Source organism: Chiloscyllium punctatum, chromosome 3 (genome assembly GCF_047496795.1).
Source record: "Chiloscyllium punctatum isolate Juve2018m chromosome 3, sChiPun1.3, whole genome shotgun sequence".
In the NCBI taxonomy this organism is placed as follows: Eukaryota; Metazoa; Chordata; class Chondrichthyes; order Orectolobiformes; family Hemiscylliidae; genus Chiloscyllium; species Chiloscyllium punctatum.
Window position 1 is genome coordinate 101,077,964 of NC_092741.1, and position 14,140 is coordinate 101,092,103.

At 42.4% G+C, this 14,140-nt stretch overlaps 1 protein-coding gene across 3 annotated transcripts in view; it reads right to left on the reverse strand.

Moving 5' to 3' along the window:
• msraa (methionine sulfoxide reductase Aa) overlaps nucleotides 1-14,140 on the reverse strand; it is a 505,366-nt gene that overhangs the window by 205,865 nt on the left and 285,361 nt on the right. The gene's annotated exons all lie outside the window — the stretch shown is intronic.

Below are 14,140 nucleotides of genomic sequence, written 5' to 3' on the forward strand. Positions count from 1 at the left end.
GCTAGAAAGGTCAATTGTTTAAAATTTTACTCCCTGAGCTTTACTCCCTGCAGCTTTTAACTGATATTGCTTTGAAGTTTCCTCTATGCATGTAGTGGGAGCATATAGTAACATTTACGTTGCAAGTCACATACCACTATTATGATTTGGAGGAGCCGGTTTTGGATTGGGGTGAACGAAATTAAAAATCACACAACACCAGGTTATACTCCAGCAGGTTTATTTGGAGGTATTAGCTTTTGAAGCACTGCATCTTCATCAGGTGGTTGTGGAGCAGGACCATAAGACACAGAATTTATAGCAAAAGGTTACAGTGTCATGCGGCTGAAATAAACTTTAATATATCTCAGCCGCATGACACTGTAACCTTTTGCTATCAATTCTGTGTCTTATGGTCCTGCTCCACAACCACCTGATGAAGATGCAGCGCTTCGAAAGCTCGTGCTTCCAAATAAACCTGTTGAACTATAACCTGGTGTTGTGTGATTTTGAACTTTGAGCACTATTATGTACCTCCTGCAATTGCTTGGATTCACTTTGAGAGAAGCATTGAAGGATGTTATTTAAAATGTCAATTCTATATGCCAATTTTAAAACATGCTGGCTTAACAACTCACCTTTCACAAATTCACAAATCCACTTGTTTTTAAAAAAATGGAAAATTTGAGTTAGTTGTACAGGTACTTTGTTTGTTTAATGAACACATATTAATTAACAGTAGGATAACAGTTTATCAAAATTAATTTTTAATATATTCAGTACTAATTACCCATACTTAAAACAGACAGGCAAAATGCATATCTCCACTGGCACTGACCTTTCACAGTCCTTCATGAGTTTGGTTAGTTCATCAAGGTCACAGGTGCTAGTGAAAATTATTGCTTTTCATCAGTGAATGAACATTTAGACAGATTGTCAGAACTGAGACAAATGGTTTACCATGTTGATAGAGGTCTGCTAACAAACAGCAGATCACTTCTTTAATTCCATGACTTTGCTCACTGAATTAAATGTTATATCATAACTGAAATATAAATGCAGTGGACAGATCCTTCAGCTTCAGATATTACTAATGACTTCTTCAGTTTTTGATCTTTACATGCAAAGTATGCACATATACTCTCTAAACCCTCTCAATTTGTTGCTTGACATGATTGTTGTTTTCTTGCTGTATCGCTTGCTGAGAATGGAGAAAGATGTTAAGCAACTCCTACAATGTGAAGCTTCTTTGCAGTTAAAAGAGGACTAGCTTCATAAACCATGCTGGTGATTTGGAATGAGAACAAAAAAATGCCTGAATCATTCAGCAGAGCAGGCAGTATCTGTACAGACAGAAAAACAGAGTTAACATTTCGACTTAACCAGCTCTTTAATCCATTCTGAAGGAGGTAATAATCCTGAAACACTGCAGAGAAATTTTTCACCTTGGTCCTTAGTTGAAACAGTGGGACCATTAATGGATCAGAACTTGTCAGACTCTTAAGGGGGCTTTGTTGGGGCTTTTTAACTTTTGCATCACACTTCCTGGTTCCCTCACTAAGAAGGAACCTATAACATGCCAATTCTGTCAAAGGGAAGACTCCAATTAAAGAGGCCACACACTGGGTTAAAATAAGCACTGGACCTGGACTTCAAGTTTGTAGCAACCAAAGGCTTCTCACCCCAACCCCTCACTCTTACCTCGAGATCTTATTATAGGATTCCATAGGCTGTAGTGGGATGAGGTCTCCCAATGAAAGGAGAGAGAGGACAATTGTGCCAAGCAAGCTGATGTGAACAGAAATGATTGAGGAAGTTAGCAACAAGACTGTGGCTTATTCGACCTGGAAACAGTGCAGCAACAGGATTTAGCAGTGTGGGAAAGGAGTGGTGTCGCACTCTCAGGTACCAAACCCTACATTGACTTCCTCATCATTCTCCTGCAAAGCACTCAAGGTAAGAGTAAGACAAACCTTCGCAGATCCAGATGTCCTTTTCAACAATTTGGATGTTACAATCTTGAAATCCAGTACATATTCCAACCCAGCCTCTGGTACCTTCAATTGGAAACACTCTGTGTTCCTCTCTCAACAGGCAACTTTTCACAGTCCTACCTGAACAACCAATACACATGCACCTTCACAGTCACCCTCATCAATCATTGTGCTCCAAGGCTGCCAACATGAGCCATCACTAAGTCACTCTCCACTGTCTTTCCATGTTGAAGAAAGGATTTACGATCTCAATGGATTTCAATGTCCACCATCAAGTGTGGCTCGATAATAGCACTACTGATGGAGCTGGTTGGGCCCTAAAGGACATTGCTGCTAGAGTGGGTCTGCAAGGGAACCAACAGCAAGGAGAAACATGTTTGACCTCATTTTTATCAATTTTCTAGCTGTAGATACATCTGTGAATGACAGTACTGGTAAGAGTGACCACCGCACAATCCTTGTGGTGACGAAGACCTGCCTTCACGTTGAGAATAACCTCCATTATGTGTGGCATACCACCGCGCTAAATGGGACAGACTTTGAACAGTTCTAGCAACTCAAAACTGAGCATCCAAGATTTGATTTGATTAATCACTGTAACATATATCAAGACACAGTGAAAATTCTTATTTAGCACACAGTAGAGATTATACCATGCAAAGTGCATAAGGGTAATAGAACAGAGAAAGGAATACAATTTTACAACTGCAAAGAGTGAGATCAACATTAAATTTAAAATTTGAGAGGTCCATTCAGAAAGCTAATAAGGGGAGGCAATTACCTAGTGGTATTGTTGCTGAATCCAGAGACTAGGAAATGTTCTGGAGAGCTGGGTTTGAATCCCGCTATGGCAAATATGGAACTTGAATTCAGTTAGAAAAAAAACTGGAATTAAGAGTCTAATGATGACCAAAAATCCACTGTTGATTGTTGGAAAAACCCATCTTCACTAATGTCCCTTGGAGAAGGAAACTGCCATCCTTACCTTGTCTGGCCTACACGTGACTCCAGACTCACAGCAATGTGATTGACTCTTAACTGCCCTTTGCGCAATTAGGGATGAGCAACAAATGCTGGCCTAGCCAGCACCACCCTCATCCCATGAATAAAGAAAGAAAGCAGGGAAGAAGCTGCTCTTGAATCTGCTGGTACGTGTGCTTAAGCTTTTGTCTGACGCAAGAGGTTGAAAGGTGGAAGGGCTCTTTGATGATGTTTGCTTACTTTTCGAGCCAGCAGGCAGCATTGATGGAGTCGATGGATGGAAGATTGGCTTGTGTGATGGACTGGGCTGTGTTCTTAACTCTCTGTAGTTTCTTATAGTCTGGGCAGTGCAGCTACCATACCAGGCTATGATGCATCTGGATAAAATGTTTTCTATAAAACTTGGTAAGAGTCTTGAAGGACATATCAAATTTTCTTAGCCTCCTGAGGAAGTAAGGCATTGTTGAGCTTTCTTGACTGTCGTATCAAGTGGGTGGACCAAGACAGATTGTTGATGATCATCACTCCTAGGAACTTGACGATCTCAACCATCTCCACCTCAGCGCTACTAATGTAGACAGAGGCGTGCTTCCCGAAGTCAAGGACCAGCTGTTTCATTTTGCAGAGGTTGAAGGAGGGATTGTTACTTTTACATCATGCCATCAAGTATTCTCTTGCCTGTATTCTGTCTCATCATTGTTTGGAATCCAGTCTAAAACTGTGGTGTTAGCAGTGAACTTGTAAATGGAGTTAGGACGAAATTTGGCCACACAGTCATGAGTATAGAGGGAATGTAGTATGCAGCCTTGGGGAAGGGGGCATGGAGGTGATATTGTTGCCCATTCTCAGTGATTGCAGTCCGTGGGTCAGGAAGTTAAGGATCCTGTTATAGAGGGTGGAGCAAAGGCCTAGATCTCAGAGCTTGGAGATTAGTTTGGTTGGAATTATAGTGTTGAAGGCAGAACTGTAGTCAATAAGTAGGAGCCTGATGCAGGGATCTGTGTTATCTAGATGCTCCAGGAATAAGTGTAGAGCCAGGGAGATGGTATCTGCCATGGACCTGTTGCAACAGCAGACGAATTGCAAGGGTCAAGGCAGGCTTGGAGGCTAGAGTTGATATGAATCATGATTAATGTCTCAAAGCATTTCATAATTGTGGAGACCAGAGCCACCAGGTCATTGAAGCATGCTGTGAGAGTTTTCTTTGGTACAGGATGATGGTGGTCTTCTTGAAGCGGGTGGGGTCTTCAGATCATACTAAGGAGCGGGTAAAGATGTCAGCGAAAATTTCAACTTACTGGTACACAGGATCTGACTGCACAGTGGGGACTCCATCTGGACCAGTCGCTTGCTGTGGGTTCATTCTCAAAAAGGCTGATCTGTGTGCCAGAGGAAGTGGTACAATTGCAAAATTTAAAAGGCATTTGGATGGGTATATGAATAGGAAAGGTTTGGAGGGATATGGGCCGGGTGCTGGCAGGTAGGACTAGATTGGGTTGGGATATCTGGTCGGCTTGGACCGAAGGGTCTGTTTCCTTGCTGTACATCTCTATGACTCTATGATGTCTGCACCGGTGACTGAGGTAACAAGTGCATCCGAGACTGTTAGGGCAAGTGACACCATTTCACTGACTTACTTTTCAAAACAAGTGTAAACTGCATTGAGCACATCAGGGAGAGATGTACTAATGGCCTGTAATTTTGAGGCACTGTGGGCCATCAACAGCAACAGAATTATACTCCACAATCTCATGGCCTGGCACATCCCACTTAACCATTACCATCAAGCCAGGGAATCAAACCTAGTCCAATGGAAAGTGTATGAAGGCTTACCTGAAAATGAGGTATCCACCTGATAAAGCTACCAAACAGGAGTACTTGCATGTCAAACAGAATCACCAGCAAGCGACAGATAGAACTAAACAATCCTACAACTAAAGGATCAGATCTAAGCTCTGCAGGTGGTGGTCAATTAAACAACTCACTAGAGGAGGTGGCTCCACAAAAATCCCCATCCTGAATGATGGAAGAGCCCAAAACATCAGTGCAAAAGATAAGGCTGAAGCATTCACAGCAATCTTCAGCCAGAAGTGCAGAGTTAATGATCCATCAGGACAATATCCTGATGCTGATCTTTTAATTTTATTTCTTCATTTTTCTAATTTATACCTATGATTTTGTACCTAAGATGGTGTGGGAAATGAAGACTTTTTACAATTTTTGCAGTACTTAAGTATCCCTGTCCTTGAGTACGTGCGACAATAAACCTAATTCTAACATCCAGGCTTGGGTTGATAAACGGCAAGTAAATTGGTGCCACAGAAATACCAGGCTATGACCATCACTAATACGAGACCATCTATCCAGTGCACTGCAGAAATTCATCAAAGATCCTCAGACAGCACCTTCTAAACTCACAGCCACTTCCATCTTGAGGACAAGGACAGTAAATATGTGAACACCACAAACAGGTTTCCCCTCCAAACCAGTCACCATGCTGACTTAGAAATATATCACTGTTCCTTCATTGTCACTCCCTAATGGCATTGTGGGTCAACCTACAGTAGGAGGACTGCAGTGGTTCAAGAAGGCAGCTCATCATCATCTTCTCAAGGGCAACTAGAGATGGACAGTAAATGCTGGCCAGTCAGTGACACCCACATCTCACAAATGAACAAAAAAAAGCAATGTATTTTTGGAGAGCTAAGAAGGGCATCATTAGTAGTTAGGAGAAGGTGGCCCTCATTAAATCTGTCAATATGGTGGAAAAGGAAGTGCAAAGGATGAAAGAAAATTTCAGAAGAAGATGAAGGCATTTTCTAAAATTATTCATTCAATGCAAGTGAATATCACAGACAAGGCCAATATTTGTTGTCCATCCCTAAGTTCCTTCGAAAAGTTGGTGATGAACTACATGTCAGAAACCCTGCAGTGCATGTACTATAGGAACACACACAGTGCTTTTGACTCAGAAACAATGAAGGACAATAGTCAGGATGACATATTGTTTGGAAACCAACTTGCGGGTGGTGGTATAATCTTGCACCTGTTTGATTCTATAGGAGATAGAGGTTCAGAAAGTGATCTGAAGGAAGCTAGGTGAGTTGCCACAGGGCAATACAAATCAACTCTCCTCACTGCTAACATTGCATTGGTGGTGGATGGAGTGCCATTAAACTTTGTCCTGTCAACATGCGCCATTCAGATTTTGTGTGCTCACGGCTTACGGTACCAAAGTGAACGAACATACGTTTGATGTAGCAAAGATTCATTGCAAATCAGAGTATTGGGAAAGGTTTTGAGTGCGAGCAGCAGCTAAGGTAAGACTGTTTGTTTTAAAAGTACTTACCGGTAGCGGGCAGCGGTGGTTTTTTTCACTCTCTCTTCACAGAAAGAGCGGGAGCAGTAGGGGGAAGTGACGACGACCAGAGAGGCAGGCGAGACTCGGAAGCAGGTAGAGAGTAAGCTTACCTGGGTAGGTTTGTTTCCCCTTTAAAAGCGCGCAGCTGAAGAACCCGAGGCACTACGGAGGTAGTGCCTCCCACCCGCCCTCCTCCTCTAACCTAATAATAAGATCCGTTGTGGTAAATAGGTAAGTGCTGAATTTTGCTTGTTGTATTCTTTAGACCCAGTTTTGTTTTAAAATAAAGGTTAGCTTTAGAGGGATGGCAGTGAAGGCAGTGCAATGTTCCTCCTGCAACATGTATGAGGTGCGGGATGCCATGGACGTCCCTGCTGATTACACTTGCAGGAAGTGCACCCATCTCCAGCTCCTCCAAGACCGTGTTAGGGAACTGGAGCTGGAGTTGGATGAACTTCGGATCATTCGGGAGGCAGAGGGAGTCATAGATCGGAGCTATAGGGAAGTAGTAACTCCAAAGATGGCAGATAGATGGGTGACAGTGAGGGGGACTGGGAGGAAGCAGCCAGTGCAGGGACCCCCTGCGGTCGTTCCCCTCAAGAACAAGTATACCGTTTTGGATACTTGTGGGGGGGACGACTTACCAGGGGTAAGTGACGGGGCTCAGGCCTCTGGCACGGAGCCTGTCCCCGTTACTCAGAAGGGAAGGGTGGAGAAGAGCAGAGCAATAATAATTGGGGACTCGATAGTTCAGGGCACAGATAGGCGGTTTTGTGGGAACGAGAGAGACTCATGTTTGGTATGTTGCCTCCCAGGTGCAAGGGTACGTGATGTCTCTGATCGTGTTTTCCGGGTCCTTAAGGGGGAGGGGGAGCAGCCTGAAGTCGTGGTCCATATTGGCACCAATGACATAGGTAGGAGGAGTGCTGAGGATGTTAGACAGGCTTTTAGGGAGCTAGGTTGGAAGCTCAGAGTTAGAACGAACAGAGTTGTTGTCTCTGGTTTGTTACCCGTGCCACGTGACAGAGAGTCGAGGAATAGGGAGAGAGAACAGTTAAATATGTGGCTACAGGGATGGTGCAGGAGGGAGGGATTTCGGTACTTGGATAACTGGGGTTCTTTCTGGGGAAGGTGGGACCTCTATAAACAGGGTGGTCTCCACCTGAACCTGAGGGGCACCAGTATCCTTGGGGGGAGGTTTGCTAGTGCTCTTGGGGGGGGTTTAAACGAACTCTGCAGGGGCATGGGAACCCAGACTGTAGCTTTAGGGTGCAGGACCTGGAGTGTAGGGAGGTTAGGAATATGGCATCAATCTTAAAGGAGGGTGCCTGTAAACGAAAGAGTGGCTTGAAGTGTGTATACTTTAGTGCCAGAAGTATACGAAATAAGGTAGGTGAACTTGCAGCGTGGGTTGGTACCTGGGACTTCGATGTTGTGGCTATTACGGAGACATGGCTAGATCAGGGACAGGATTGGCTGTTGCAGGTTCCACGGTTTAAATGTTTTAGTAGGGGGTAAAAGAGGGGGAGGTGTGGCTTTGCTTGTCAAAGATAGTATTACAGCGGTGGAAAGGAAGATGGACGAAGATTTGCCATCTGAGGTAGTTTGGGTTGAGGTTAGGAATAGGAGAGGTGAGGTCACCCTGTTAGGAGTCTTTTACAGGCCTCCTAATAGTCCTAGAATCGTTGAAGAAAGGATTGTGAAGATGATTCAGGAGAAGAGTGACAGTAATAGGGTGATTGTTATGGGAGACTTTAACTTTCCTGATATTGATTGGGAAAGCTATAGCTCAAGTTCGTTAGATGGGTCAGTGTTTGTGCAATGTGTGCAGGAGAGTTTCCTGACACAATATGTAGATAAGCCAACAAGAGGTGAGGCCATACTGGATTTGGTTCTGGGTAACGAACCAGGCCAGGTATTAGAACTTGAGGTAGGTGAGCACTTTGGGGACAGTGACCACAATTCAGTGATTTTTACTCTCGTGATGGAGAGGGATAAGTGTGTACTACAGGGCAAGAGTTATAGCTGGGGGCAGGGAAAGTATGATGCGTTGAGGCATGACTTAGGATGTATGGATTGGAAAAGTAGATTCCAAGGCAAGAGCGTAATTGATATGTGGAACTTGTTCAAGGAGCAACTATTGAGTGTCCTTGATAAGTCCGTACCTATCAGGCAGGGAGGAAAGGGTCGTGTGAGGGAGCCGTGGTTTAATAAGGAATTGGAATCCCTTGTTAAATGGAAGAGGGCGGCCTTTGTAAAGATGAGGCGTGAAGGTTCAATAGGGGCGATTGAGAGTTATAAGGTAGCCCGGAAGGACCTGAAGAGAGAGCTAAGAGCAGCAAGGAGGGGACATGAAAGGTCCTTAGTTGGTTGGATTAGGGAAAACCCTAAGGCTTTCTATAGGTATGTTAGGAATAAAAGAATGACTAGGGTAGGAATAGGTCCAATCAAGGATAGTAATGGGAAGTTGCGTGTGGAGGCTGAAGAGATTGGGGAGGCACTGAATGAATACTTTTCATCAGTATTCACTCAGGAACAGGACATCGTTGTTGATATGAATACTGAGGCACGAATAAGTAGAATGGATGGCTTTGAGATATGTAGAGAAGAGGTGTTGGAAATTCTGGCAAGGGTGAAAATAGATAAGTCCCCTGGGCCTGATGGCATTTATCCTAGGATTCTCTGGGAAGCAAGGGAGGAGATTGCAGAGCCATTGGCCTTGATTTTTGTGTCCTCTTTGTCTACAGGAGTAGTGCCAGAGGACTGGAGGCTAGCAAACGTGGTTCCCTTGTTCAAGAAGGGGAGTAGGGATAATCCTAGTAACTATAGGCCAGTGAGTCTCACTTCTGTTGTGGGCAAAGTCTTAGAGAGAATTGTAAGGGATAGGATTTATGCACATCTGGATAAGAATAATGTGATCAAGGATAGTCAGCATGGTTTTGTGAAGGGCAGGTCGTGCCTCACAAACCTTATTGAATTCTTTGAGAAGGTGACTAAGGAGGTAGATGAGGGGAAAGCTGTAGATGTGGTATATATGGATTTTAGTAAGGCGTTTGATAAGGTCCCCCATGGTAGGCTACTGCAGAAAATACAGAGATATGGCATTGAGGGTGAGTTGGAGGTTTGGATTAGGAATTGGCTGGCTGGAAGAAGACAGAGGGTAGTAGTTGATGGCAAAGGTTCATCTTGGAGTGCCGTCACTAGCGGTGTTCCGCAAGGATCTGTTTTGGGACCATTGCTGTTTGTCATTTTTATAAATGACCTGGAGGAAGGGTTAGAAGGTTGGGTGAGCAAGTTTGCGGATGATACGAAAGTCGGAGGAGTTGTAGACAGTGAGGAAGGATGTGGCAGGTTACAGCGGGATATAGAGAAGCTGCAGAGCTGGGCAGAAAGGTGGCAAATGGAGTTCAATGTAGCTAAGTGTGAGGTGATTCACTTTGGTAAGAGTAACAAAAAGATGGGGTACTGGGCTAATGGTCGGATACTTGGTAGTGTGGAAGAGCAGAGGGATCTTGGTGTCCATGTACACAGATCTCTGAAAGTTGCCTCGCAGGTAAATAGTGCAGTGAAGAAGGCATATGGCGTACTGGCTTTTATTGGTAGAGGAATTGAGTTCCGGAGTCCTGAGGTCATGCTGCAGTTGTATAAGACTCTGGTGCGGCCGCATCTGGAATATTGTGTGCAGTTTTGGTCGCCATACTATAGGAAGGATGTGGAGGCACTGGAACGGGTGCAGAGGAAGTTTACCAGGATGTTGCCTGGTATGGTAGGAAGATCCTATGAGGAAAGGCTGAGGCACTTGGGGTTGTTTTCATTGGAGAAAAGAAGGTTTAGGGGCGACTTGATAGAGGTGTACAAGATGATTAGGGGGTTAGATAGGGTTGACAGTGAGAACCTTTTTCCACGTATGGAGTCAGCTATTACAAGGGGGCATAGCTTTAAATTAAGGGGGGGTAGATATAGGACTGATGTTAGGGGTAGGTTCTTCACTCAGCGAGTCGTAAGTTCATGGAATGCCCTGCCAGTAGCAGTAGTGGACTCTCCCTTTTTATGGGTATTTAAGCGGGCATTGGATAGGTATATGGAGGATATTGGGTTAGTGTAGGTTAGGTGTGCTTTGATCGGCGCAACATCGAGGGCCGAAGGGCCTGTACTGCGCTGTAATGTTCTATGTTCTCTGTTCTATGTTTCAAAACCAGCAAACTATGATCAAAAGAAAATAAAGAGGGAATAAATAAACTAAAGGCTACTAGTAAACATCATAAAAATGGATAGTAAAAGCTTATTTAAATATATAAAAAAGAAGAGAGGCCAAAGTAAACACAGGCTTCTGAGAGAATGAGGTTGGGGTAATAATAATGGGTGTCAGAAAATGGCGGAAGTGGAGGAGGGGAGAAAATAAACACAATATATATCACTAGAGATAAAGTATTAGAGAAACTAATGGGGCTAAAGGCTGATAAGTCCCCTGTATCTGATGGTTTGTAACCGAAGATTGTAAAGGAAGAAGCTGCAGAAATGGTGGATGCACTGGTATAATGTTCCAAGAATCCTTAGATTCAAGAAAAGTCCCAGTGGATTAGAAAACTGACAACGTAACCTCGTTTTTCAAAAGGGAAGCAAGACAAAAAACACAGGTAACTCTCGGCCAGTTAGATTATCATCTGTCATTGGAAAAATGCTAATGACTACGACAAAGGGTGTAAAAACACAGATTATAGAAACACGTAAAATAATCAAGCAGAGTCAGCAAGGCTTCACGAAGGGAAAATAATGCCTAACAAATTTACGAGAATTATTTCAGGTGGTGACAAGCAGGAGAGATAAATGGGAATCAGTCTATGTAATAGATTTGGATTTCCAAAAAGCATACAATAAGGCACATAAAGCTTCTTAATAAGATAAAAGCCCATGGTGTTGAAGGCAGTATATTAGCATAGATAGCTGGCTAACAGAAGACAGAGAATTGGGACCAGGGAGCCATTTTCATGATGGCAACCTATAATGAGTGGAGTGCCACAAGGAGCAATCTTGGGCCACAATTATTTACTATATATTAGTGATTTGGGCAACAACAATGAATGCACAATCATCAAGTTTGCGAGTGTTACAAAAGTACACGGAAGACAAAAATTGTGGATGATAAAAACAGTCTACAAAGGGATATTGGTAGTTTAAGTGAGGAACCGAAAACTTTGCAGATGTGGTGAAATATGATATGTACTTCCGCAGGAAGAATTGGGGAGATAGGAATGTAGGAACATAAGAACAGGTGTAGGTCATTCAGCCCCTTGAATCTGCTTCACCATTCAATGAGATCAAGGATGAGTATTATTTAAATAGGGCAAAACTGCAGAAAGCTGCAGCACGGTGGGATTTTAGGATCTTGGGTGCATTAATCACCAAAAGCTAGCATCTAAGTTCAGTGGATAATGGGGAAGACAAATAGAATGCTAGCTTTTATATCAAAGGGAAAGGAGTGTAAAAAGAGTGAGGTCTTGTTTAAACTATAAAAGGCACTAGTTAGACCACAGCTGGAATTCAATAAATAGTTTTGGTTTCCTTATCTAATGGAAGATAATGGCATCAGAGGCAATCCAGGGAAGGTTCACTCAGCTGACATCAGGCATAGATGGATTTTTTCATGTCGAGAGGTTTCGCATAGAACTTAGAAGATTAAAAGGAGATCTTATTGAAATATATAAGATTCGTAGGGAGCTTGACAAGGTAAAATGCTGAGAGAATCTACGACTAGATGGCGTAATCTCAGAGTAACAGTTTGCCCAGTTAGAATACAAATGAGGATGAATTTCTTCAGTCTGAAGGAAGTGAATCTGTTGAGACTGGGTTGTTAAATATACTCAAAGCTGAAATCAATAGATTTTTAACCAATAAGGGAATCAATAGTTATTGGGAAAATGCAGGAAAGTGGAGTTGAGGATTATCAGATCAGCTATGATCTCATTGAATGGCAGGGCAAATTCCATCTGCTGCATGGTCGACTTCAGCTCCAACATCTTATGGTTGACATGCTACTTGCTGTATTCCATATTTGATGGCCAACAAAGTCAGCATTTTGATATGGCATTGATACAAACGACAATAACACATTGTGAATGTATGTGCACATTTCAAAAGATGAAAATTGGCAAAATGCAGTGTATTCATTTCTTGATTCAGTGCATCAAGTGTAAGTTGCAACCAGTTTAGAGTAAAGTCTAAAGGATATAGTTATGAAGAATTTGCATCCTTTAGGGCCTGGATAATCTACCCATGCTGTAGCGCTTCTATCATCTGCTGATCACTATAAACCCTAACAAAATGACCCTACATAATCTCAAAAAGTCAGCAAGTAACACCATTGATACAGTTTCTAAAGGTTTAGCAGCTCTGTCCCATTAACACTATTTACTGCCCATGTATTTAACAACCTTTTGATACTGCTAGCTTGAATTCATTTACTTTGTTGTTTTGTTTTGGTTTCCCTATAGTTATCTGAAAACAGATAAACACTCAAAAGATTTGTGTCCTTGCATGTCAGCTGAAGAGAAAAAGGACCTACAGAAACTATTTAGATGATCATCTGAGTATTTTCCTTCCTTTGCATGTGACAGAAGAATTTGAATGTCTCATTTTTTTTGGCAGTCAGTATAATGTAGCAATATAAAATGTTAACATCCACACCAATCATTCCACCGCCCAAGCCACTCCACCACAAACAAGCAAACGCACACACACACAACTAAGATGAGCAACTTATTCAGGATCCTTCCTTCTACTGAAGGAGGATGGAGCTCACAGCTGAACCACACAAACATCCTGCTGGAGGTTAGCAGAAAAGAGTTCCCAACTATTTGTAAATGTCTCAGGGGCAGCAAGGGAAGAGCAATAAATGCTGTTCTCATTAGCTACACACACATCCCATGAGAGAATAAAAAAGGTATTTATTAAATTGACAGACTACAGTGAAAAGGTTGCAAGAACAACACAAATAATGTAAAGCGAATCAGGAAATTGAATGCCATGTGGTACGTAGCAGAACAGAAAACAAGAAGGTAAAAGCATGAAATTCAATTAGCCTGTCATCTGTGGGAGTACAAAACTGCACTCATTGATCCCCATCAGCATGAGGATAATGATGATAGTGATAATTCCCATAGAAAAGCTTCTAAAACAGTGTCCTGCATTTTATCATCAGTTAGACAGTCTTGCATTACTTTCACTTTATTTCTAGTCGTAGACAAATTTTATGAAGTTCTTTACCATTACCGTGGCAATTGCTGTTAAAGTTACAAATCCAGATTTCATCCAAACAAACACTGATGCATAAAAATAGCGGAAATACAAAGCCTACCTACTGATATATATTTCTTTTCAAAAAGAATACAAAGCTATTGTGGGGGAACAGAACTAATTAGAAGCTTTACATTTCAAATAAAATCGGAAGTGAATCTGATGAAGGAAATGTGGCACAATTTTCATATCAAAGGTTTACATTAGAATTCTCAGGATGCATATGTTGTTTCACTGTTAGCAGGTGAAGTCGAAGATGCATGGGACAGTTATGCTTGATTATATGATCAGACTGAGCAAGCGCTGTTGCTATTTTGAAAATGTTTCTTAAACAAGGTGTCATGGTTTTTTTTGGAGAGCAATGAGAAACAGGTGCAGATGAAAGGGCTCATTAAGCATGTGTGTGCCACAAATAATCACTTCACATTTTATTTCTTAAAGTCAAACCACAGCTGCGTAATGCAGAAAGTAAAGACCCATGGCTTCAAACACAGTTTTCAAACCTTATATTACATACAAATGACTCAATGTT